The sequence below is a fragment of the Lucilia cuprina genome, chromosome 6, assembly GCF_022045245.1.
Source record: "Lucilia cuprina isolate Lc7/37 chromosome 6, ASM2204524v1, whole genome shotgun sequence".
Classification (NCBI taxonomy): domain Eukaryota; kingdom Metazoa; phylum Arthropoda; class Insecta; order Diptera; family Calliphoridae; genus Lucilia; species Lucilia cuprina.
The window spans coordinates 22,104,708-22,110,327 of NC_060954.1; the positions used below are offsets into that span (position 1 = coordinate 22,104,708).

At 29.9% G+C, this 5,620-nt stretch overlaps 1 long non-coding RNA gene across 1 annotated transcript; it reads right to left on the reverse strand.

Moving 5' to 3' along the window:
- Window positions 1-3,395: 3,395 nt before the first annotated feature.
- LOC124420971 lies at window positions 3,396-3,725 on the reverse strand. The gene is made up of 2 exons (XR_006941464.1): window positions 3,588-3,725; window positions 3,396-3,523 (listed from the first exon to the last, which is right to left on the reverse strand). It is a non-coding gene; the product is annotated as an uncharacterized LOC124420971 (long non-coding RNA).
- Between the last annotated feature and the right edge of the window lie 1,895 nt (window positions 3,726-5,620).

The window sequence follows — 5,620 nt, forward strand, 5'->3', positions numbered from 1 at the left end:
AAAAAATAAAAAGAAAAAATAAAAATTTTAATAATATACTCATGGTGTAGGTCGGCCATGCCGACTATACTTTCCTACTTGTTTTTTTTTATTTTTTGCAAAAATAGGACCTATCACGAAATTCGTAAAATCAAGTACTTAAATTCGTAAATTCTTTATTGAACAAAATTTCAAGATTTTTCTTATAAAAATAATATATGTACTACATATTTACTAAAAACATTAATAAATATTCGCAACATTTCCAAACAATTATTTTACTAAAAAAATAACACTTGTTATTACTATTTGTACGGAAATTCCAGAAAGTATGTTATCTGAAACAGTTAAATTATTTATTGTATTTTGGCAATAATAATAAGCTAAATTTTTTATTGAATCTAAAAATATTGTGAAAATATATATTTACATATATACTAAATTTAAAAATACTGAAACATACATTAACTGTTATAAACCAAATAAGAATTATATCAATACATTTGAGAACATTCCAAAACTGATTTTTTTTGTATTCCATATGCTAACATAAAAATAAAACTCAAACAAAAACATTTATTGAATCAGTAAAAATATTTACTGAAAATTAAATTTATTTCAATAAAGTGTTTGTTAGAAAATGTGTGAACATCAAACAAATTCGTTATAAACCCAAAGGAAATTATTTATAAAAATCGAAATTAAATTTCAGCAAACGATTGTTAAGAAAAAATTGTGCATATTTTTTAATGTGTAGTTAAACAAGTCATAGCACAATCAAGAGGGGGGACGGCCTGTCGGATAATATTTTTTTCTTCATACAGGCTTGGAGCACTCTAATATTCATGGAAAATTTTGTTGTTGCCGAACTGTCTTATTGTAGGGTAGGGCATACAAGTAAATATAATGTAAAGACGAAATGGAAAAATACATTGTAACTTCCGCAAAGTATTGGACTATTACAAGTCATATCAATTAAAATTATAATTTATGATTATTATGAATATCATGTTATGATATTGCGTGAGATAGTTTGGATACGCAAACGTTTTGTAAAGGTTTTTATAAAAATGTAGTATGTAATTACATTATTGAATTGATTTCAAATTTCCGCAGTTTTAAAAGAAAAACTAAAATATATAATTTTTAGAGTTATTTGGAGAACTAATTTTTTAATATATCATTGTGCGACAAACGTAACCGTCTCACAATATCAATAAAAAAGAGGAACAGGGTGTACGACTTTTTTCAAGTGTTTTGTTTAAATCTCGGTAGAAAATTAATGATGACAATTGAAAAGTATTTTATGATCAAATAGGCATTTGGCAATTCTCAATGCTTTTTATGTTAAAAAACATTTAAGGAAAGTATGGAATACGTTTTAATAAGGCATTATGATACATTTCATAGTTATTTGGACAAATTTAATGAAAGCGATATAGAATAATTAATTAGTAATTTTTTTTTTTTTTGGAAAAAATAAAAGGGTGGCTATCCGAAATGGAAAATAATCCAGAACCATCCATAATAAATTTAGACATTGTTGGGAAAGGTCGACCATTTTCTGATGCAGTATTCATAAAAAAATATTTTAAATAAGAGTTTTCAAAATCAGAATTTAAACATTAGGGAATTTATTTCACTCTCATTTTTTGTCGTTCTGCCTAGATGAAAGCACGGATATTAATGATATGTGCAAACCAGGGATGGAAAAAGAGATTTTGTTTCAGTATCAAAAAATATTTCAGAGAGTACTTTTTTGGATCTCAAAGTACTTAGGATAGGTTGATAGGAGGATGTGTACTACATCAACTCCGAATCTAGGCCACAGTCGGGCCTGTTGTGCGCTCTTTATCAAGAAAAAAAGGAACTGAATGAATTATTCCAATCAGTGTTAGTCAGAAATGTTATTTCCGGAATAACATTACTTCAAAGATACTTGGATCTATCTTCAACGAATGCCTCGCAGTGGCAAAGAAAGTGCTCCAGAGTTTCACTGTCCTCTCCACATGCTCTACATACGTCTGAATCCACATGTCCAATTTTGCATAAATGTGCTCGTAATCCTGTGTTTCCACTCAGCACGTAATATCATACTAACATCAGACTTGCTCATTATGAGGAGATTTTTCTTCTTGCTCATCAGGGTCACCCCATAGGATTTTCGTAGTTCTACCCACTGTTTCATTATTCCAAGAGGTCTTATGGGATTCTCCCACCCATATTTTTAGTTCAGCTTTTATTGCGTCGAATGGTTTTGTGTTTGTCAGTTTAACTGCCTTGAGCTGACTTCCCTTTAAAGCTATTACATTCGCTCTTTCGTTACCGACTACTCCCGAGTGGGCTGGTACCCATATGATGTGAACCGTGCCTCTGGGAGAGTATTCAGTTAAAGCTTTCTTACAATCCAAAGTACTAAAATATTTTTTTTTTTTTTGATAAAAGTTTGTATTTTCTGAAATTTATTTATACATTTTTAAATTGGAAAGGGCGTTATAGGTTGTTATGGTGTCCGTCCCTCAATGTTAACATCTTTGATATAATTTGATGAAGTTTTCCCAGGAAATGCGTGGTATCTCATAGCTACGATACAAATATTACCACGAAATTATACTTTGTAAAATGTTATATTTAAAGCACTCATGGCGCTGTTTTAAGTCTTGAAAAGGGACAAATATTGCGTTTTCTCAAAACTCAGGACATAATATCTCAGATTTTAGATATGATGGAGAAAATATGAAGTAATATTCGATATTTTCGAGAAAAAGTGTCAAAAAAATATTTAAAATTTTAAAGAAACTTTTATCCCCATATTCTAATTCTCTTGTTATTTCAAACGATTTATTGAAAATTATTTTAACAGACAGATTTACTACCGGTAAAACGATAATCGGATATTGAGATTGTAGCCATGAAAGTATCAAATAAGACCCAGGAGTATCACAGTACTTTTGCACATCAAATAGTATCAAAACAAGTACCATCGTACCAATTTTGCCATCCCTGGTGCAAACTTATTGTCTGTATCAGATGCGTAAACAAGAATAATAGCGTTTTTGAAACAATCCCTACAAGAACAGTGACAGTCATTTAACCGGTCATTTGACTGGCAAATCGATCAAAGTTTCCATCAAAAGTTTCTATCTGTTTCTTAAGGGCAATATGTAAAAAGTGATGGAAACTTTTGTGTACATGTGATTTTGCATCACCCTCGCACTTATGAATTTTATCGACTTTAAAACATATATTTGAGCTGCTCACTCTTTTGCTTTTTACCAATCAAGGATGATGGAAATGTTAGTCACGATTGACTAATCATTCTTTATGGATATATCCATCACAGTTGACCGATCACACTTGATGAATTTATCCGTCAAATCTGACGGCTATGCCAATTTATAATAAAACACAATTTATTAACATTTTAAGACATATATTTTTAATTTTATTAATATACATAAATTAACTATCATTTCACCATTTTACATACCTCACAGAATGTAAAATCCTCCTATGCTCCTTTTAATTTGTGGAAATAAATTGTCTGTAAAGAAATGCATATAAATATTGAAATATAAAAATTAAAAGTAAATATGTATTCATATTACCACAAATAGATTAAACTCCGAAGTGTATATTCTCAGCTCCACTTCCTGCACCGTTTTTAAATTATAATAAATCTCTTTATTTTTAATAATGTTAGTCTCAATTTTTTTAATTTTTTGCTCCTTGATCTTTGGCTTTCACTGAAATATTTAATTTATGCTCAGTTACACATTACAAATAATTGTAAATTGCAAAAAACTTCAATTAAAATAAAAAGATATTGTAAGTAGAAAAGAAAATTATAATCATTTTGTTTTTTACATATCAAATGTTATGGCACTTAAACTGAAGATCTTAATTACTTCCAAAGCACATTTCCAAATCTTAAATGAAAAATTTAATTCTAACACCCCTACAAGAAATGTATGACCGAAACTAACACATACAAAATGATTTTACTAACACACTTGCAACATTTTTCTTTAAAAATTGTAAAAAAAAATAGTTATTGGATAATTCCATCAATAATGACGGTCAAATGACCGGTAAAATGACTGTTGATGTACTCAATGTGTGATAAAGGGTTTCATTTGCATATGAAAGAGTGAAACAACTACATTTGACTGTTACTGTGTTTTCCGTCGCATAAATTAATTATTTCAGTGAAAGCCAAAGATCAAGGAGCAAAAAATTAAAAAAATTGAGACTAACATTATTAAAAATAAAGAGATTTATTATACCCTACACCACTATAGTGGGGAGGGTATTATACGTTTGTGCTGATGTTTGTAACATACAAAAATATTGGTCCAATACCCACCTTAAAGTATACCGATCGATTCAGAATCATTTTTTGAGTCGATTAAGACATGTCCGTCCGTCCGTCTGTCCGGCCGGCTGGCTGGCTGTCCATGTAAACCTTGTGCGCAAGATACAGGCCGCAATTTTCAAGATAATTTGATGAAATTTGGACCAAGCATGTTTTTTGGCACAAGGACCTATATCGGCCTATAATTTAAAAACGGTGCAGGAAGTGGAGCTGAGAATATACACTTCGGAGTTTAATCTATTTGTGGTAATATGAATACATATTTACTTTTAATTTTTATATTTCAATATTTATATGCATTTCTTTACAGACAATTTATTTCCACAAATTAAAAGGAGCATAGGAGGATTTTACATTCTGTGAGGTATGTAAAATGGTGAAATGATAGTTAATTTATGTATATTAATAAAATTAAAAATATATGTATTAAAATGTTAATAAATTGTGTTTTATTATAAATTGGCATAGCCGTCAGATTTGACGGATAAATTCATCAAGTGTGATCGGTCAACTGTGATGGATATATCCATAAAGAATGATTAGTCAATCGTGACTAACATTTCCATCATCCTTGATTGGTAAAAAGCAACAGAGTGAGCAGCTCAAATATATGTTTTAAAATTGGTAGAATTCATAAGTCCAAGGGAGATGCAATATCACATGTACACAAAAGAAAGATAGAAACTTTGTTCTACGCAGTGATCGATATTTCCTTCACTAGTGTCAGTCAAATGACCGGTCAAATGACTGTCACTGTTCTTGTAGGGACCCTTCCTTTACGTTTACAAAATTCAAAAAATACCTTTTAAAAAACAAAAAAAAAGTACCAAAAAGTTCACTTTTTCCGATTTTCAACTAATTCCGAATCTACATACTTAATTTCATGTTTATAGGTTCAATATTATAGAAAATTCAAAAAGTACCTTTTGCAGAACGAAAAAGTACCAAACAATCCCAATCCAATCTGGATTCAAAAAATGGTTAACATCAGATATACGCGTAGAGCCACCTTAAGAGCTCTCTTGTTTTTCCTCATTCACACATACGTACGTCATTCTCTTTATTTTGAAGTTTTTTGATTGAGATACACACAGAGAAATCTCTGATGTTAAACATGAAGATAAGTTCCAGTTTGCCGAATGTTATTTTTTCAAAGTGAATGAGTTAAACAATGAAAATTTTAAAAAGTTTAATCGACAACACAACTCCTAAACAAATGTAATATCTGCTATTATGTTATTTCCTGGCATATAAGCCGATTTCAGT